Here is a 23,320-nt window from a genome sequence, read left to right on the forward strand (position 1 = left end):
CATTTCTAGTGAAATATATTCAGAAGAATAAAAAATCGGTGGAAGAACTTTCTCCGAAATAGTCTGCATATAAGAATTTGCGATTTATCGTCCCTTCTCTATATAAACCTATTTGGAATCTGTCGCCATTAAAGATCCAATATGGCTGATATGTAAATGAGCGGAATGAACAGCATTTCTTCATATATTTCATTTTTTTCTGTAATTCTTTAAATGCTATAGATAATGATACATAAAAGGAAGGTTGATTTGGGGTCAGATTTGTAGAATTATTATTCAAAAAAAGTTTTGATCGTTCAGGTTTGAGGAAATGCATGCTTTTTGTTTGTTTGTTTTGTTTTTTTTTTTTTTTTTTTTTTTTTTTTTTTTTTTTGTTTGTTTTGTTTTTTTTTTTTGTTTTTTTTTTTGTTTTGTTTGTTTCTTTATTTGTTTGTTTGTTTTTTTTTTTTTTTTTTTTTTGGGGGGGGGGGAGACATACTGAATGTTCATTTGAGTAAATCAGTTTCCAAATCTAAGCATCCATTTTAGTTATTAGGAAAGATAAATAAAGTAATGAAGACCATTGAAAACAATTTAAACTGGAAATTAAACTGGTAATTTTATACATGCAGGACGTATACCATTAAATGTAACTGATGATATCTACCATCAAAGCAAAACTAGATTAACATACTGAATTCCATACCTCTCTCTCTCTCTCTCTCTCTCTCTCTCTCTCTCATTCGGGGACCCTGCATTTAAATTCGCGCAGTTTCTTTTACGCGTGAATCTCTTAACTAGTTCTTGCAGTTCTACTGTGGTATTTTCTCACCTGTGTGAGCGAATCACGTGCACACGCGGGACTTTCACGTCTGTCATCAGTGTTAATTAAAAGAATTTACTGTCTTACAGTGATCTTCTGATGTTTGCATAACTTTTAATTTAAATGAAAGTGATTCTTTTTTACTGTATTTGGGACCTTTGTGGCAAGTGGATTATTGTGTGAATTCACCTGCGTACATGTCTTATGCAAGGTATATTTATCAAAGGAGTCTTGCATCAGGCATCCAGAAGAAAACTCACAAATCCGTGACTGGAACGTCGATTGAGGGGTATAGATATCAAGTGTTACATGTCCTCTACATATAAACTTTTCATCTTCTACGACGAACAATGCAGTCTTTAAATAGATCGAGGCCACGTCTTTATTCAATGAGTGTGCGTGAAGAAGCACATCCTCTGGTTGAAGTAAAAAAGAAGTCTTTCTTTAGAACAAGTCCTGTCAATCTTTTTCCGAGAATTCCAAATTACGCAAGCGCACTTGCAGTCTCACGCCAACGTAAATAGTCAGCCCGTGCGCTGACTAATTATGTATCGACCGTTCGAGGTAGCTCAGTCAGTAGAGCGCTCACTTCGTGACCGGAAGGTCGTGAGTTATGATCTCGGCCGCGACTGATCTAAGACAATAAAAATGGGTAGCAACTGTTCCTTCGCCATGCGCTCTGCACTTTGAAGTGAAAGTTGAGGGTACTTCGGATGAAACCTTAAAAACCGAGGCCCAGTATCACGGCAGGCGTTGGCACGATAAAGATCCCTCACTGCTCACTAACCCTGAGTGCCGAGTAAAAGTCAAAATTTGAAATCTTCACCGGTATATGGTGACGTCTCTATATGAGTGAAAAATTCTCGAATGGGACATAAACCAACAAACAATCAATCAATCAATCATAATTATGTATCGTGACCTGCCTTTCATAGCAGGCAAATGGAAATATGTATATGGAATTGCATGGAATAAAAAGTTTTAACCTCCCTAGTGCTCCTTACTTCAAACAATGAGTAAAAAATAAACATCGATGATGGTTGGCAAAATTGCGCTGGTGTAGAAGTGGTTTCCAGATTGAATTTTCACACAGGCGAACAGGATTTAATTTGAACTATATCTGAATTTTCTTTATCATTTTAAGGTAAAAATTACGTTTTTATCTTAATAAATGATGTATGTCCTATTTTTCTGTGTGATTTCGGCGTTTTTTCTCTCTTTTTTTTTTTAATTTTTAAAATCCTTGCATTTTTGAAACCAGGGACTCGTAACATAAAGCCTACTAAGTTTTTGACTTAAGAAGGGTCATAAGTACGTTTTACGCGCATTCTTAAGACCTACCCAGGGTTCTCCGCATTTGAAAATTTAACCATGGAGGAAGCTGTGCGAAGGCCCAATGCGACCAAAAACACGAATGCATGTTAGACTTCCTAACCTTCATTAATCAATGATTGGTTAATTCACAAAACTTAACCACTGCAGCACAAAAAGTTGAAATAACCAATAATTTTTATGCTAAAAAATTAAAAATAAAAAAGGATTGTGTATCTTAATTACTCTACAAATGTACCAAAATTGTCCAAAACTGTAGGAACATTTTGAAGGAATTTCAAAATAATATTTTGATAGAGTAACCATGGCAACAGTATTCAAAAACTGATATACAGAATTGATGTTGCCTGTTATATAAAACGTTTTATTTAAATATGACTAAAACTGATGAATTGGTAGTACTTTTAAAAAAAAGTTAACAGACACACAAACAAACGAAAGCCGACATCCTACTAATGCCTAAGCTTTTTTTAACTGTATGATCTATGAAAACTTACTGGTGGCATACATGGTAAAAGTAACTTAGTATAACCAGGGGCATTAATTTGCGTTACTGTAATTTTGCTTTCACTATTCTGTCTTTTTCTTAACATTATTTTTTCTACATATTGCATTTTCGCTGAGTTTCCTCCATTGTTTATTCCTCCACGTGCCCGTGCTAAAAATAGCACCATGCGAAGTTTCATAAAAACGGGAGGTAACTCTAAAACTAAGGCGACGATTGGCACTTACGTACATTTTATCAGAAAGATAATAAAGTTAATACTTAAAAATAAAGCATGAGGAATTGATTAAATACAAAGAATAGGAAATTTTGAAAGGGCTCATTTTTTCTGGGCATACCTACTGCTCATTATGATCTGTTATCATATAGTGAACACGTTGGAATTTCCCGAAATTACATGTTTGTGTACTACAGGATAATTAATTCTCAAGATATTGATCTTCAGCTGATTGACCCTCCATTGTCACGCTTCACAGCATAGTCGCCGATCAGCGACCGTGTTTGTTTAGCACAGTCCGCTTTCCCTCGAGGCATGCCAGATGCATGGCAGTCGAAGTATAAACACAATTAACTACTCAAGTCATTAAAAAGTAGGTGTAAATACTAAAATGCAATAAAAATTTAACCATGGCGGCCGCCGATTTTAACCATGGCGCAGCTCGTTTAACCATGGCGCACATAAATTTAACCATGGCGGGCCGCCATGGTAAAACCCCTTGTGGAGAACCCTGCTACCTAATTACTACTTAAGTATGTCTTAAACCGTAAATAAAACGAACTTAGCTAGGTCTTAGCTAAGTCAACTTATGTTCAAAATATTTCTTATGATCACCCTAGTTTTTCACTAATCTTTATTTAGATATATTGTTAGAAAATGATTCAGTTACGTTTTTAATTATATATTATATTAAAGTTGGCGTCCTTACCTATCAGTTTTAGTAATGTTAGAATAGATTTCGTATTAAATATATGATGAGAACTGTTAAAATAATTCTGAATATGTGAAAACAAATACTGCACGATCACAAAGTGGCAATTAGTGGTTCATTGTAAATGTGTGACTATTGTTTATCACTTGAGTTTACCGTTTGTTACTCTTTCGTTTTGACAAATGTTCACTTGCTTAATTTGTCATTCTCGAAGACATGGCACGATAACCGAATGCGAATGTACTTGAAATATTGAAACTCTACAAAAAAGTACAAAACATTTTGAATTCCCCCCCCCCCCCCGATGTATCAGCCCATGTCAGCAAGCAAAGACTGCAGACATTTTATGAAATACTTTTTTACAATTTAATCATGCAAGGATCATGAGGATGGAAAAGAACTGTTTTCAGAGGATAATTTTTCGTATGTCTCCAAGTTATTAACATCTCTCTCTCTCTCTCTCTCTCCCTTGAACGGTGGTGAACCCCGTCTGAATCCGCGCTTGTAATCTAATTTACAGACACTCTTTATCAGTTTTCTTGTCATTATTCTCTTACTCATCAACAATTGTTCTGTTTTTTTTTAAAACCTATTTCATCTCATATTTTCACAGTGAACATACAAATCCTTGATTTATTACTGTGTACAATTTACTTATAATGATTAGTGTATATAACCGAGGTCCCAGTAATATTTCAAACGTATCCCATAATGAAATTTGCATTTACAATTTACATCAATGCCATGTTGAGAGAGATACGGAATCGGTGATCAATAAAACTGCCCCCCCCCCCCCCCCGACAAAAAATTAAAATTCTTATTCTAGTATTAAATAGAGGTAATTATTTTCTTTAATGCATAATATGAAAAGAGGAATATTTTAACATCGAAAGACAACATTATATAGTTCTAAATATATGTATCAGAAATTAAGATATACTTAAGTAACCTCTACCGGCCGCCTAAGTTTTGCTAAGATTGTCAAATCTTAGCACGCTTCTAGTAACTGTCTCAAGTTTAAGACTGTACTTAGGTCCTACTTAAGTTTGGTCTTAGACTTAAGTACCCTTTATGTTACGACCCCCTGGCCTTGGCGTAGGAAATGTTTAAACAGGGTACAGAAAAACAGAATAAATTCAAAGTTCAAACAATCAATTTGAAGTCAAGGTCTTCAGCCAGACACGTTGGAAAATGGAGCGGCGCAAGTGCAATAGACACTGACTGTGCACGTGAATTGTGAAAATCCATCAAAAGCAAATAAACTTTCATCAATATTATAATTATATAACATACACTGGCATATTTGTACATGTCTGTGTATATTATTTTTTCTTTGTAGAAAAATGCTGCGAGTTCTCTTATCCAGATTTAGCATTGCGATTCTATTGTATGACGGTAGCTATAGTATGGCGTTCATAAATAAACAAGAACAACTGCAAACTGTCTCATGAAACATTGTATTTTTCGTTGAATAATAAAAGGCCTTACTCGGGCACATTCATGTACTTTGGTCAATCTGATTAAAATCAGGTCCTCGATGCTCCTTTTTTTAACGATATGTCGCTTACGAGGCGCGTAAGCGACATATCGTTAAAAAGGAGCATCGAGGATCTGATTTTAATCAGATTGGTACTTTGGCATACCATTGGTTACTGTACATGTATCTGTATGCATATTTACCGTACGTAAATGTAACTTGCCTGGGATATGGACAGTGGTATTCTCAAAATCACTGTATATACTAATTACAGTGCTGCTATCCTATAAGTTGACAATCCTAGTATCCTATGCTATCGTGAATCCTGCATCCACAATCCTATCCTGTGATTTCAGTCTAATCCTATCCTATTGTATCCTGCTACTTTCAGTTTTTTAATATTTAGGAGTTAATTTGACAAAACGATAAAAAATAATAAAATGACCATCATATAAAAATCAGACATAATTATGTATTTTATTTTATATGTTTTAGTGAGAAAAAATAATCGCGACACCCCGCACGAATTAATTTTCGAGTACCCAGTTAAAAAATGTAAACAAAGGGATTGTGATAAAACATAGGCAAGTACTGATCTATCGAACATGTTAAGAAAGTAAGCTTTCAAAAAAAAATAAAGAAAAAATTATAATCAGACTTTATCATGTTTATTTTGTTTTAATTTCACATACTAACAATGATTGAGAGACGTCACTGTATTTGATATTTCTTTTCGAATTTATACACTTTGATAAATAAATGGGGTTAAAGTTAGAGAGGGGAAATCATGGAAAAAGGGGGAAAAACTACAACTAAGACTTCAGATACTTTTCTAATGTTATGATAATTAATACGTAGACTAAACGACCAAAATTTAAGCTCTTTAATTATGAGAATCAGACTATGAATGTCTATACCTTCATGCGGGGAAGGTACACCACTGTATAATAACCGTACCCGTTGAAAATACAATTTCTCTACACATACTAAATAATGAAAAAAGAGGATATGTTGGATGTTTTAACAGTTATATGTTTCATGTAAAATTTATGCAAACTTTATTTTTCCCTAAACTGTATACTGAGCGCCATGAAAAATAATATATAGACCTAACTGGGCCTATATTAGATTTTATTCATACTGATGTAAATCCAGAAAGAAGATATGACAAGACCATAAACCGAGAACAGACATTTAGAATATCTTGACTTTTATTTATTAAACATGTAAAAATTATTTAAATTTATGATTAAAATTTGTTTTATATTCATTTTTTAAAGTTATTCTTGTTTGAGATGTCCAGTCCATCATTGTTTGAAGGTGAATATTTTACAAACATGCAAAAACTTCATCATGTTTGCTAAATAAAAATCAAGATATTCAAAATGTTAATTTTTCTTATTTTACTTCACTTTGTTCTTAGTTTATAGTCAGTTCAGTGTCATACAGATGTATTTCAATAACCATATTTTTATGATTGAGAATTTAATCAATTTATGTTTAACAGAAAAAATTTTCATAAATCTTCATAGATAGATTGACAGCAATAATTATTGCAGTTAGCACACACATATTCCTTCAAATTCCTTCTTATAAAACATGTACATGAATTCACAGTAGTTACAGTATTTATAAGCCATATTTAAGTAAATTTTGTTTTTGACCTTGACATTTGATCTTGAATGTTATTCAGGGTCTAAATGAGAAAAATGCTTGACCAAGTTGACAATACTTATCCAGGGTATTTGCCTCTTCAGTGAATATAAATATATATATTTGGGGCCAAATAAATCTCATCTACAATTTTATTTTTTATCTACAATGTATAACAATTGAATGTTCCATTATGAGACAAATTCATCAGAAGTATACATGTATTTCAATGCCAAGCTCACAGATACATGAACATGTAATCTGTTTAAATTCAAGTTTATCAATTCTTTTTCCAATTGTATAATATTTTACATGCATATGATTTCGCCTGCTTGTCCGTCACTCAAATTGAATTTCAAATGTCAAAGTTTGTGTCAAAGAGCTAGTCATAAGTAACAGAACAGTTTCAAAATTGTCAACAATGCACAGAAAACAAATACTTCACACACTGATCTCCTCAATAAAGAACATCATGATTTCAGACTCAAGGGCCTCTTGTACAGTGGTTTAAACACCTTTCATATTTATTTCAGCAGCAGATGAGATGAACTTCAATACGTACAGCAGCAAATTTGCAGGATCATCCTAAAAAAACCCAATTATTATCATGATTATAACAATATATGCATGTAGATTGTACAATTTTGTCATAATTATACATTATACATTAAAACTGTATTTTATTGTGATTTTCTTATCTTTCTCATTTCATGTACGATTGGCTGAATTTTACCTTTTTCTCTCCCAGAGTACATGTAATGCATTAAAAGAAATAAAGCAAACTCAAATCTTATACTGCAACTTCATAGTCATATCTTAATTAAACAATCATAATTTACTTGTAAATTGTAATTCATTTCATCTCGTCAACATGTTAACTAGTATGAGTACATTTGTTTGTTTGTTTTTTTCTCTATTTTCTGCTTGTATTATTCTATTTATTTTTTTTTTTTTTTTTCTTTTTTTTTTTCTTAAAATTTGAATAAGAAAAAATCTTATGGTTAAAATATAACATATATACTTCTAGACGTTCTGCTAGACGAACCTCTAAATGTGCACTCTGCGATATCACACTTGAGTCATTTTTACCAAACACAGAAATTTATATAATATAAAAATGGTGAAAAAAAAGAAATTTGACACTCAGTGGAACAGTGGAACCAACTACGAGGGGTTATCAAGAAATTTGTGGAACTAGCGTCATAAAATTAAAACCGCTTTAGGTACATCAATGAATTTAAATTCATTTAGTTAGCATCATCTTTTCTATCTACAAAATAAACCAGAAATCTTAAGTTTTATTTTTTTTAAAAAGGTGTAATTTTTTTTATAAGCCATGGTATGTCCAGGCGGCGCAATCTAATAACGTTTTTTCTACCTGAGTGTTACTGAGAAACTCTTCTGATATGAGCATTTGTCGTCATAAAAACCCGTTAATTTAGGCATGTGGTACGACACAATTGTTCCGTAAATTTTACAGGTTTACCACATTCTGTAAGTTATATGAAATTTTATCGTAAATTTCATATGGCATGTCAAAGGGGGGGGGGGGGCTTCGTTTTCCAACATTCTATAAAGTTTCGCACTTGGAAAAACTGATATTGACCTAGGGAATGTTTAAACGGGCTACAGAAAATAAAATGCCTCCAAAGTACTTATTTTTAAATGCCCAAAAAGATTCAGAGAGATGAAAGATGCAAAATTAATGTTGATCTGTAGTCAGGGTGTCAAAAGTCAGTCAAGTCGAAAAGTGACGTTGATCATGTGTGGTAAAAATTGAACTCCAACAAGTTAAGTATTCTCACTGGCATAATCAGGTGAGGATCTTTCCCTATGTATAGATCCATTTACAATATTATTTGCATTTAAAGCAGCTGTTCCTGACATTGTACAATCATATAAACAAGACGGGCTTAAGTCCTTGCTTAACTCCAGGTAATCTCATCAAGATACATGTAAGTGTATGAGGTAGAAGGAGCGGACATTGAAAAACAATGACGTTGTCGGACGTCATGAAACTAAACGGCGACAGCGCTGGGTGATCATATAATGTCTTTTTTTTATTTTAGAATAATTTGGCTAATAATCAACGTATCAAGCTAAATTTTCAACATTTCTTAAATTTTCGTTGTTTTATGTTCCTTATAAATGTTGTAAGCATAGACTACATTGCATCTATTTTATCGCATCGGTCCACGAACTTTTTGATAACCCCCTCGTATTTTTGTAACTCTCTCTCTCTCTCTCTCTCTCTCTCTCTCTCTCTCTCTCTTATAAATCTATTATGCACAATTTTGTTATAGAAGAAATAATGGATATTTTGTATCAAATAAATTGTGCTGAAAAGATAAAATCATTTTTTTAAAAATGTAAAAAAAAAAAAAACAAAACAAAAAAAAACAAAAACAAAAACAAAAACAAACCTTTTAAGTAATATCAACGATATTTTCTATTTTATTCATAGTAAGTGAATTTATAGTAAAGCCAACATATTTTATACGAGACATGCAGCGTCAAATCTTTCTTTCATTTCAAAGTCAATACCCGCTAAAAATCCACTACACGGTATATTATTTAAGACGAATGCAATGTAAAGGCACTTTTTATGCTACTCTTGTATACACATGTAAATTGAAAGTGATTTAATTCGCCACACTTCGTTTTAAGTAGCACACTTAAGCTTTTAGATATTTGAAAGTATACCTCTTGATGATTTTTTTTTTTAACTGAAGATAAAATTGCTGGTAGATTACGTCCTCGTTTAAAGCACTATGCGAACTTAAGAAAAAGCTAACTCCAAATTGCTTCTTTACAATTAAACAGATTCAAACATTTGATATTTTTAATACTATATCAAGGCAGACCTTCTCTTCTCCAAATCAAACATCTGTCTATATGATTTTTGTTTTGAATATCTTTTAAAGGTACACAAATTTTCTACAGAACAGCAACCAATACGAAAATGTCTAATTGACCGTCAACTAGTCGACACTAGCAGTCAAGTAGTCGTCAACTGAATGCTCGAAAACAATTGATCACTAGGAGTTGAATGCTTTTCTGAAAAGCTGTCAACTGTTTTGCATAAAATGGTCAGTTGTCCTTCAATTGACCGCTTTTCACCGAGTTGACCATTCATTCAATGCTAATACTTTGAAAATTCTGTGCGAGAAAAGAGTTTACCATTGTTGAACACTCCGACTTTGTGAGATCTTGCAGAGTTGACTATAATTGACCACATAGTGTTAGAAAATCTCTTTGAATCTATTTATGTTGGGTTTGAAATAACATTATTATTGGTCAGGTTTGCAATTCTATTAATTATTACAACAATCTAGATTTGAATCAAGCAATGTGTGTCAGTGTGTGCTTCGTTAGAAAGTGGAGAATTTTGAATTGAAACAAGTGTTTTCATAAATGATTCAGCTTGTGCAATCAATGTAAGTATAAAATTTCAAGATATTTCTTTCTTTATATTTTTTTTCTAAAAGATATTAGAAAGACATAATACTGTAGCCAGTATAGGTCCCTACTATTGTGTTCTTGTTAAAATATTAAAAGAATTCCTATAACTTGTCGTGCATCGTGTTTTGTTACGTATCTTGTTGTGTTGGTGATAAAAAAAAATATGCCATTGCTTTAGGCTAAATCTACTTTTTCTGCACAGAAAATAAAGGAGGCATAACAACTTGAGAGAGTGTCCCAGCTCAGTTTCTTTTTTATGCATTTATAAACATACATGTGTATACCGGTATATGTATATCATTTTAGTAGTCCCATTGTTTTGACTTTTCCTACTCAGAGACAAGGCAGCTTTTCTAAGCACACGTGTACTGCTTGCCTCAGGTGGTCAACTGCAAAGATAATAGGGGAGCGTTCAACAGTGGTCAACTGCAATGAAAATAGAGTAGTACTCAACTAATGGTCAACTCAAAAGAAATAGAGGAGTATTCAACTAATGGTCAATTGCAATGAAAACAGAGGAGTATTCAACTAATGGTCAACTCCAACGAAAATAGAGGAGTATTCAAAGAAAATAGAGGAGTATTCAACTAACAGTCAACTGCAAAGAATATATAGGAGCATTCAACAGTGGTAATCTATATGCAAATGAGTTGAACGCTCCCTCATTTGCATGGCAAAAATTCAACTAATGGTCAATTGACGGTCAATTGATCGTCAACGGACCGTCAACTGAATGCTCAGATTGAATTCTAATAGTATTTTTTCGTATGCACAATAGAACTGTATAGAAATGATTTTATGCTACCAAAGCGGGGAATCGCCGTTGAAATGCTGTTAATTTGTTAATTCTTAGAAAACAAATGCATGAAAAAAAAACGACACTGAGCCAGAACGGAATTCTTTCAATGTTAAACAGTCGCCAACAGACTCTTCAAGATTTTATAGCCAGTATGTTCGGGTTGAAATTCATATGAAAAGATGCGCAAATGAAATCCAAAATGTCGGTGACCTAGAAAGAGTGCCAGGGTTATATTTGAGTAGCTTACCTTTACATTTACGAACTTTAAAATGTCAGCTTATCGGAGAAAATTCTAAGTATACTGAGTAAACAACATACCCTTTGGGATAAAGCAAAAATTAATAACACAACTGGTAAGTTTTTGTCCCCCGCTTTCACTGAAAGTGGGTGATATTAATTTTGGTCTGTCTGTCCGTCCGTCCGTCTGTCCCTCTGTATTTCTGTCTGTCTGTAACACTTTCGTTTCCGCTCGATATCTCGAGAACCCTTTGAGCTTTCGCAATGAAATTTTGCATAGCAACTCCTTACGGCCAAAAGAAGAACCATATTTATTTTGAGGTCAAAAGTCAAGGTCATAAATTCATAAATTCTGTCTGTTTTAACACTTTCGTTTCGCAAGTAATCTCGCGAATTCTTTGAGCTTTAGCAATGAAATTTCACATAGCTACTCCCTATGGCCTAAGGAAGACCCCTATTGACTTTGAGGTCAAAAGGTCAAAGTTCAAGGTCGTAAATTCATAAATTCCGTCTGTGTGTAAAACTTTCGTTTCCGGGCTATATCTCAAGAAGCTTTTGAGCTTTTGCAATGAAATTTTATACCATAACTCCCTATGGCCTCTCTTGCCCCTCTCAAAGTGTCCCGCCCGATTTTTTTTTTATTTATTTATTGTATTAAAAGTCGCTTGGCACTATTTTTAGCACAGGGGCATGTGGAGAGTTGTTACGTATAATACAGTTTGTCGGCGGACTTAATATTCAAATTACATCTATTAGAACTGTTTAGTAAAGGCTAAATTAGACAACATTTATTATGTAAAATTTTGACAAAATCAAACGTGAATATAAACATTATATGTTACTTAATCTTTGCATTTAATTTACTGTATAATCAAGTGCCTCCGTGGTCTAGAGGTATGTTGCTCGCTTAGCAAGCGAGAGGTCCGGGTTCAATCCCCGGACGATTCTCTCTCTTTTTTTTTTATTTTTTTTTATTTACTAAATGATACTATTCAACATGAGAAATGAAAAAGTTATGATGTCTGGCGTGTACAAACTCATAAAATCATTATTACAGTGTGATAAATATTCTGTAAATAGTATATTAAAAGAATCTTCTATAAACATTAAAGAATAAGCAATCAAATCTTTATATCCATATTGGTTTTTTTTTAATTTGCTTCAATATACATGTATACATTTAATAATTCTACAAATACAGGGGGCAGTGTGACCCCCCCCCCTCGAACTGCGCATGCTCTTCTTTTTTTCCCTAAGCGGGGGACACAAATTCTCCGAATTAGCTTGTTTAGTGTGTTATTGTTTGAAAGAGCTGGTTATCGTAATGACTCGACAAATTGCGAACGTTATTTTTTTCGTTATGTATTTTACTGTCCGCATCTGAAAATTAAGGTAATATATTTTCAGACTAAGCTATATGCTATCAGTCATTCGTTCTCATCATTGAAAGATAAATATTAAATGATAAGAAATAAATCTTACGCATTTTTTTTTTATTTTTTGATCGATGAAACAAAGAAAAATCATCAATGCGTTTCAGTCAATCAATCGATCAATCAATAAATACATGTAAAAACAGGTCTACTTGATCATTAAAACTAAGAAAGTACTTTTTGTATTATACAATAAAAATTCTAGCATAATTTTCTTATTCTATTAACCTTTCAAATACGTTATTTACAGTGATTAATTATCAAAGGTGAATGGAAAAGGGGAATAACTTCTCTCAGTAGAATAAAAATTAATAGAGCCCTGTCCAGGACCTGATTGCTTGATCAAATGGTCCAGATGTTCAAAAATCTGGTAAAAATACCCTTGCTTATTAAAACTTTTACTCAGTTTGCCTCTGATATGCCCAGAAGCAGAGAAGAATTTCACATGTATAATGCATTTTTTACTACAGATTCAACACATCCCTACCCTAACACCAGAACCTATGACCCAGTGTCAAGAAATTTACAAATCTGGAAGAGCTAACCTCAGCATCATAACTGTGCACTTCAAAGAGTTTCCACTATATTATCAATAACCCCCCCCCCATCCCCGGTAATGCCAGAACCCCTGGCCCTGGGATGGAACCACAATTTTTAAAATTTCTGTTAGAAGCACCCTTATTTATCATAACTATGCAATTTGTTTATCTGCTCAACACTAAGGAGAAGACAGGATTAATTAATAGAATTAATGCATTTTCATTATATTATCAATAGAGCCCCGCCTTACACCAGATCATCTGACACAGGAGCCTTGAAACTTAAAATTCTGAATGAATTTTACTTTTGCTCATCATAACTATACACTTAGTTTCTTTGCTTTATAACCAGAAGCAGAAAAGAATATTTTCAAAGATATTATGCTTTTTCACTATATAATCAATAGAGCCCCGCCCTAACACCTGAACCCCTAACCCTGGGGCCATGAAATTCACAATTTTGGAAGAGGCACTCTTGCTCATCATAACTATGTACGCAGTTACTTTATTTAATACTCAGGAGCAGAAAAGAAGATTTTCAAAGAAAAAATGCACTTTCACTACATGATCTATATAGTCCCATCCTAGCACCAGAACCCCTGACCTTGGGACCATGAATTTCATAATTTTGGTAGAGGGCTCAATGCTTATTACAATCATGCCAACAGTTTGACTTCTTGATGTCCAGGAGTAAAGAAGAAGATTTTTAAAGATTGCATTATTTTTGGTGGTTTAAGCCCCACCCCCCAGGCCTTAGGAGGGCAGGGACCATGACATTCACAATTTTTTGTTTCCCTTCACCCATAGATGCTATATGCCAAATTTAGTTGAAATTGGTTCAGTGGTTTCAGAGAAGAAGCTAAAAATGTTCAAATGTTAACGCACGACGCACGCCAACGGACGAAAACGGATAGCAATAGGTTGCCTGAAAGACTCAGGTGACCTAAAAAGTAAAAAGCCATATTCATGAGATTTGTATTTTAAACATACTATTAAAAGAATTAAGTAGGCAATATGCAAATATATAAAGAATATACAGAAGTATGTGCTCCAGCATCATCGCGACCAAAATTGTACAATTCCATTCTACCTCTGTGTGTGTGATTATAAGAGAAGAAACTAAAATAATGTAAATAAATATTGACCAATGCAGGTAAAGGATAATTGATACATTTACTCGTGTCTCGGCTTTTCAATACTCAATAGCATATTACATTACATCTATTGTACATAATGTATTGCGATTTCAACAGAAACAATTATTTTCTTTTAATGTTTGAACAAAGTGTCACACATAAGAGGCGTTTTCTTTAAGATAACTTTTTTATGTAATCAAGCAGCCACGGATAGAAGAGAGCTAACTTAGGACAACGAACAGTTGCTTGAGACGATGGTATTTCAGGTAAATTTATATAGAATAACTTCTAACATGTTTTCTTATATGTTTCTTTATCTCCTACATTACTCCTTCGTATTCCAGAATTTTGGTTCTCCTTAATAAATTGTTACTACTCCTACATGCATTCAATATTCTTTTTGTTCTCTCCAGAGAAGAAACACACAGCCTATCTAAAACACTATGGTGTTCTCTACTCGTCCACCTCCCAATCCAAGGGCAAATGTCGAGGTCAGACCTGACATTCACATCAGCCTCCGACTCGAGCAGAATCCTCACCTTCTCGACTCTGTCATTAGTTAAAATATCATCAATCACTGTATGGAGCAGTGGCCTTAAAACATACTTACTATCAGCCCATTCACCTTTGTACATCTGTATCAACTGATTTTTATCTAAACCAACACAAAACAGATGTTTCAAAACACAACAGTTCTCACGAACGATTGCTTTCCACCAATTCCTACCCATTTCCATATGCCTGACCCGCCCTTCTCTGGCTACAACATCATCCGTTCTGTCTTTTAATACATCTGCATTTCTTATGTCAACCAGAATGTTAAACAGATGTAAATTTCCATCATCTTTCTTATTTTTTTCTGATTTGAGTAACTGATTTACAACGTTTACTTTGTCCATTACTATTCTCAAATAAAGTGCGGATACATTGATATCAACTTTTTGTTCACAGTATGCACCATTTTCAATAAGAATATTTAAAACAGAGGGGCAATGCAATAATGAAATCATGAGTGGCGTCTCTCCTTTCATATTTGGTAAATTAACATTAGCCTTTGACGTTATTAGCTTCTCCACTACAAGAGCATGTCCACCATTACAAGCTGCAGTAAGCGGTGTGTCATATTTACCCAGTAGATTGACATCTGCCCCAGCTTCAATTAGTTCCTCTACTATGCTTAGAAGTCCCTCTTCACTAGCCATAACTAATGGTGATGAAGACCAACCTTCTGCTGCATCTGCCCGATTGAGTAAGGCACCACTCTTACTGACATACTGCAGCATTACTTTTAAAGTCTCCACATCACCGCTTAAACAACTTAGACGAAATAATCTTTTCTTTTCTCTCTGGTGCTCATTTGATTTTCTTATCAAACTCACTAGAGATTGAAGACGATTTTCAAAAAAGATCACAGACTGTGTCTCTCTGTGATTTTTAGTTTGGTCTATAATGTACTGTAGAATTTGATGGTGCCCGTAGTAAATTACCCAGCTTATCACTCTCAATGTACTTCTGAAAGTTTTGAGTTTTAGTGATCTAGTACAATTGATACCCAGCGAGAGATTTACATGTTTAAGTCTACATGACCGGTCTGAATGTCTTAACCTCATCAAAGAATTTTACAGCATGAGCACCATGAATTACATCCAAGAACAAAGACTTTAATTTTAATTTGTAGTTTTTTCTCTTTAACACTTCAATAAAAGCCTGACACAATTTTTGATGTTTCAGCGTATCATTCATAAACACATTATACAACTCCATTCTTTCTACGTCTCTGTATAACCTCTCTGCTAACATTGGGTACTGACTTTCACATAACCTTATGCACAAATCGAAAGGCTCCTGATTTTGAACTGCTTTAAACAAGTTGTTTGCTTCATTAATCTTGGGTTTGACATAGTTAGCAATATAACTACTGTTCATATATTTTAACATTTGCTCAGGAAACTGCTTTCCATAGTGATACGCGCATATTTCAAACATAGAATCATGAATAAATGTGTACTCTATGCCTTCTTGCTTTGTGTATGTCCCCGTCATTGCTAACAATGCACTGACGAATTTGAATGTATCAATATTGCTTTCTAATTTACAACATTTTAAAACATCATTTCTAATGCTTATAAAATGTTCATTTTCCTGATCTCTCAAGCAATCTTCGGAGATAATACCTCCGTTCATCATACACAAGACAAGTGATGCATAATCAATTTCTTTCTTTCTTTGCATTTCATCAACTTTTTCAAGGATACAAGGAACTGGTGAGATAAAAAAAAATATGAAGCAAAAGATTTTAATTTTGCTTGTCTTGAATACAATTTACAAAGGAGGGGAAACATACGAGACGCTAGCGATGAAGGGGACAGTAGCTCAGCATCTATCCCATACTTTCTGAACAACAGTTTCTTATCATTTCCATCTAACGCATTTTCAGAGTCATGTATCCTTTGTGAAAAAGGTTTCATAAGGATTCATAAGGGCCTCATTAAACACGTTCTCCCTGCATGTCATCAAAGTGATAGAATTACCCATACATGGATTTGCTACGCATTGTTCACAAAGCCAAAAACACCGACCACATTATCAATAACAAAGACTTGAGGATATCTTGAGTTAGAGTATTCCTCTATCTCTTTAATGTGCTTAATTGGTACGACTTCGTATCCTTCTTCTGCGTGCTTGAGGGCGATGTAATGAGCCGTGGCTGATTTCCCGGATCCCGACACACCAACAAATGTCACAAAGTGCTTGGTTTTTACCTTTTCCATTATGGAAGGGAAACTGTGGGTTTCTTGATACATGGAATATTCATCTCTCCATTCCTTTAACTCATTCTTATGTTGGACTGAAAGATACACACAGTATTCAGAATTCCTAATATTTTTACTACAACTCTGTAAAAAATATTTTGATCCTCACAATGATCAAATACAGGTACTCTTACGCCACAAGTCATTTATAGAAATTGTAGATGAGAAAATGTCACATTATTATTATGTCTCATTGTTATTAAATTTATGCCATTCTTAGCACAGGGTGCATAAAAATGATAAGACAGACAAAATCTTTTTTCACTTTGGCTTAAATTACGTATATTTATTAGTTCAATAATACAGACATTTGAATTAGGTGAGCTAAAACTGAATCTTAAAGCAAAAACTCATTCTCTTTATTGGTAAATATAAAGTGAATATTGTGTTAATGCACTATGCATACCTTTGACGCTTGAGGGAATGCGAGAACGCTTGAATGATACTATGTCATCTAAAAAGAATTTTTAAGAGTGGTTTATTTTTTATAATAAATTCTATAAACAATACAAATCTGTAAAGAGTTCATTAAACATACATCCCTATAAATTCCAGATATGGGATCAAGTGCCTAGGCTGAGTAAACACCACTGTATATTAAAAATAGATTTCTACACAATGGTTTCAAGGGACTAAGGAATATTCTTAAATATTAAAAGAGAATATGAAAACATGTTAAGCTTAAGTAATTATAATTTGTACGACAGTCGAAAAAAAATACAAGTACGTTCTTTTGATTTTTGGTACATGTAAACAAAGAATCTCATTAACGTAATATCGAAGATATTCCTTTTTTTCTATATGATGAAGCCTATAATGAGGAGAAGCAAAAGTTGCTCTTTTTGATAACTTTTGAACAATACCAATAAACAAAATACATACACAGTCGTTATTTCTACCATTAAAAGTTTTCAGTTTTTGTGATTTTGGCAGGTGAGTTAAGGCTAAATATAGGCATTTCTATGCAAATAATCTTATTAAAATGCCTAAGGACTATATCTATTATACAGAGAAAGTTAAAACTGATTGTCTAATACATACTTGATACCCACGACATGAGATAGCCAGTACGCATTATGACGTCATATTATGACGTCATTGTCCTTTACTACACAAGATTATAAAGGAGATCAACAAAAACGCTTCGGCGCAAGGGCATGCTCTATTTTATTTAACTGAAACAAGGTATATTTAGAAGCAAAATATTCTAAATTTTGCTGGTATTGCTGCACAAATATCAACAGCTCAGTCGTATAATTTCTATTAGTAAAGTTTTAAGTTGAATAAGGGTAAAAATGTACAGTCCGGTATAAGTTTCCTCAAATTCCGATCAAATGAGAAAATGCCTGGGATTTGTGCAGCAGTTTTATTAATCTATAGAGTATTCTTCTTAGCATTATACAATTTTTATGTAAAAATAAATAGGGTAATCCCTTGCGCCGAAGCTGTTTTGTTGATGTGTTTTATTTCCTCCAGTAGGCAAGATCAGTGACGTCATAATATGACGTCATAATGTTCACTGGCTGTAACATATCGTGGGTACTAAGTATGCATAAGAAAATAAATCAAAACTTTCTCTGAATAATAAATATACATCTTATGCGTTTTTATTAGCTCATTTGCATAGAAACGCCTATATGTAGCCTTAACTCACACGCGTTAGGAGAGAAGTGTTAGAAGTCAACTAAAGTACATAGAATCTTTATAAGGTACATAACGCTAGCTTTCATAAGTTTATTTTCTAAGCTGGATAACTAAAATATTCAAAAATGAAAACGTGCTTTCAAATAAGGTTATATTTAGTATTTAGCACTAGCTCCCGTGCATTTATTCTCAAACATCAACACCTCAAATATTCAAATAATGAAAGCCTGCTTTCATATAGAATCTTCCTGAGGTCCATGTACCTAGTGCTAGCTCTCAAAAATTTATTCTCCAAGCTAAAATACCGAAATAACGATATACTGCGTGATGTATAAAGTGTTTAAGAACGCTTCTATGATAAAAACATGTTTTCATCTGATATGATTTGTCAATGAGTATTTTTTTTTTAAATTTATCATCATTCTGACCATGGCGACATTTTTTTTTATTCAATGATCTTAACTAAATCCAGTGATACCATGACAATGTCTAAGTGACGTTTGCATATAGAATGTAGCAGTCCCTCTCTTTCCCTTACTTTGTCCACTTAATCTTCAGTTTCCTTTGATCAGAGACTGTAACAAACTCTGTTTCAGATCACTACTGTACGCACTTGACAATGACAAAATAAATATGCACAGTGAACCCTCGATAGTGAACATGATACTATATCTGTAACATCATTGTCAGCAATTACAATTTATCTTTCAGTCCTGCTGACTGACGTTTTTCATACTAATTGTTAGGCCACTATTTTCCCCATTGAATTGTCGACGGATTCTTCCGTTATTTCCCGATCATGACAATGAGCACACGGCGGGTGTGACCGGTCGGCAGGGGATGCTCACTCCTCCATGGCACCTGATCCCACCTCTGATATTTTGGCGGTCCGTGTTTGCTCTGCTCCTATTTTGTATTGTTTAATGGACTTTTGAGCTTGAATACTGTTCGTTATCTCCATTTATTTCATCATAAAAATGATTGATAATGAGGGCATAGCTTATTATCCTACCAATACCACGTTCAACTAACCTTTGATTATACTGAATTCCATGTTATTTGTTTTGTCATTTAAGGTATGTCACTCGTTAGCTTTTACGAAAAGTTCTGTCAGTACCTCTAACTTCAAACCTAATTATTACAATTCAATTTTTATAACATATTTGAATTAAACAATGTAAATTACACAATATTCAATTCAAAAACTGCTCATTAAAGCGTAAAGAAACAAGATTTATGGGGGACTGATTTTTGTGGTGGAAGGATATTTAGAAGAAAATTCTTCAAATCTACATATAACAAATAATTTCTTGGAACTTTAGCCCCACATTTTTTTCACTCAGAGAACATTTTCCGTTATTATTTGCTAGAAATATTAAATACAGATTTCAATGTAAATTTTAGGAACAAATTTTACAAAATAACTCAACAGACTTTGCCAAGAAATGAAAATATATCAAAGAAGTCAAGCTAAATTTACAATGTTTTTTTGCCCGAAAATAGCAAATTTTGACTAATATCTCAAAATCTTCATCAATGACCCCAACTTTTTCTTTCGTTATTTTAAGCTACACGGTACTTCCAACCATTGATAAATTGATTATTATTATTGATTAACGCCGAGTCGGCAATATTTCTGCCCGAATCTTAAACAGCTTATATCCAGTTCGATATTGAAATGAAGTCTAAAAGTGAAAATCTTTTAAGATACGTTACCACTTATTTCCTGTACTTTCTTCTCTGTTTTTGAAATTCGCATAGTATTATCTTCCACCTTTTCTACAATTTAAAGCAAAAATTTCTTACTCTTTGAGGAAATGGCTGTTGGGTATTCATCAACAAACAATACTTAATGGTCATGAGAATCGCATCATTCAAAACTTCAAATCTTGCGGATAAATTTTGTTTATTTAACAAAGTTGAAGACTACAAAGCAGAATCACCATGCTAAAAAATGTGTGTAAATTACACGTGGACGTAAAATTTTACAGAAATTGATTTCAAAAAATGATAACGGGTTGTAAGAAGTCACAAAAACGCACTGTTCATCTATACAGCAAATAAGTCATGTGTGGTAATTTTTTTCGGTCTTCTAGTACTTTATATAGCAGGCCTCTTCTCGTGAAATCTTTGTTAGCTGTTAATTAAAACTAAAATGTTCAGATAAGGCGTCTTCCTTTTTCTGAGTTTTTGTAATAAATTTTGTAAAGAAATTTTTCTTTAAAAATGCTCAAAAAAATCATAACTTACTTTCCAGTGAGACAACAATTTCCCTCGTCTTTCGATCATTTTCAAATTGTTTTCTCAGTTCTTCCTGATAATGTAATTCCCATAGAGGATCCATTGTCTCATGAAGTAGGAAATCGACATCTTTAGTATAAGCAGTATTGAACACGTTGTCTAGATCTTCAACTGCTAATCTAAGTGTCTTCCAGATAGAAATAAACTTTGAGTTCGGAAGGATTGAACTTGTTGAATGTCCACAATGATTCCTGGCCAAATGGATCCTTTCGATATTGGCAGAGACGGACCTGTCAAAAATATTTGGATCTTTACCCATCCTTTAGAGGGAGGTGGTAAGTTGCAGATGTTTCGTAACAGTGTGTACAATAACGATATGTCCATATCATGATAATTTCCAGTATATTGTCCACTATTTGGTAAAACAAGATCTCTCTGTTTTGGTAATAAACGAGGAAGATTTCCAGTTCTTATGTTTTGCTGTAGTGCATGAGTTAATGTCGAAGGCTGAACTTGATGACGTAGTACTTCACGGAGTTCATCAGTACACGGACCTAGGAGAAGTCTACATACTCTGTTGGCATTTGTCGTCTCCTCTGCCGATAAGTACGCGGAGGTGGCCATACGTTGTTGGAATACTCAATCAGAGATCTCTATCTAGAAAAAAAATGTATCCCATGCCTGTAACATACATCACCATTAATGTTTTGACAAATCTGTCATGATGAACACATAATGTTCAAAATTGTTAGGGTCAAAAAACGTTCATAAATCCTTTTGTATGCTGCATTTCAAGCTGTACTGCGACAAAATCAGATAAAAACGGAATCCAAAATAGACACCTTTTGAAATTGTATACTATCACTTGAATTTATTATCAATTGAATTAGCATAGCAATAGCATGAAAGCTCTCTCTAATGGGTCATATGATCTAACTGACACATGACAAATTCGTGAAATAAGAAAAAAAAAAACAAGCTGTAATCAAGCTCAAAAGTCCATTGATTTGATTGATTTTGTGTTGTTTTACGTCCCGTTTGAGAATTTTCACTCATATAGAGAAGTCACCATATACCGGTGAAGGGCTTCAAATTAAGACTTGTACTCAGCACTCAAGGCCATTGAGCAGTGAAGGTTATTTATCATGCCAACGCCAAGCGTGACACTGGGCCTCCGTTTTAAGGTCTCATCCGAAAGACCTGCAACTTTCAGACCAAAGTGCCGAGCGCTTGGCGAAGGAACAGTTGCTACCTATTTTTATCGACTTAGGTCAGTGGCAGCCATGATTCGAACACATGACCTACCGATCACGGAGCGAGCACTCGACCGTTCATTGAAACATGGGGAGAAAAGCAAACACGGAGCTCTAAAAACCTAAGAGGTTGGATTGGGTGTTATTGAAGAGTAAGAATTCTCTGTCATTTGGTTAAACCCGTCGACTCCTCTTTGTTTATCACATACTCATTTTTTAAAGTTACATTGTCAGGAGGTGATGCGGTGTCTGCATTTCGCAAATGTTTGTTCTAAAGGTAGGAACACTGATTTGCTTAGAGAGCAATAAGGCAAGGCTTGGTGATAGATACCACATTGTGGAGAAATCCGACAATGGGTTTGTGCGAAATGATCATGATATCTCATAGTTTCATCATTTAACCGAGTAAAAATCTACAAGCTTTTCTCTGGTGATTTGAGGATGGTCCAATGGAAAGTTTGCTCCCAACTTGTAAGAATATGAGAATAAACACATGCAAATATTCGCATGTTTTTTCCTCACAGTAGATATATACTTGTAGCATTTGTAGAACCCCATTACAGGATTAGATATTCCTCATGCTACACTTTTGGAAGCTGAGATAATTTCTGTTGGGGGTTGGGGCAAATTCCAAAACAATGTAACAAAAAGAAAAAAAGGAAGGGGAACTTCCCAGAGTAATCAAACAAACAAAAAAATCAGTTCTCCACCTTACAGCATTAAAAAGTTAGTGGGTTGGGGGAGGGGGCACCAGCTTTTAAAGGAAAACTTATTATAGCAAAATAGTATAATCAGAAAAAGTGGGAGTCGGGACCCATGACGTCTACCCCCTCCCCCCCCCCCATCCGCTTTCTACGGGCCTGGTTTCCCATATACATGTAACAAATGTGTAAGTTTGAAAAGCTATCCAGAAAAAATCACTCACTTGAACGTCACAAAAGGATCTATGCATCAATAAGAAATAGATTATTGCAGGTAATAACTTACATGAATGACACCTCCCCCCCCCCCCCCCCCCAAATAAAATAAGCCAATGAAAGGCGAAAGAGCTGAGAAATTTTGTAC

The sequence above is a fragment of the Saccostrea echinata genome, unplaced genomic scaffold (assembly GCF_033153115.1).
Source record: "Saccostrea echinata isolate AGI-Se365-2 ecotype Australia unplaced genomic scaffold, CSIRO_AGI_Sech_v1 ptg000018l, whole genome shotgun sequence".
Lineage (NCBI taxonomy): Eukaryota > Metazoa > Mollusca > Bivalvia > Ostreida > Ostreidae > Saccostrea > Saccostrea echinata.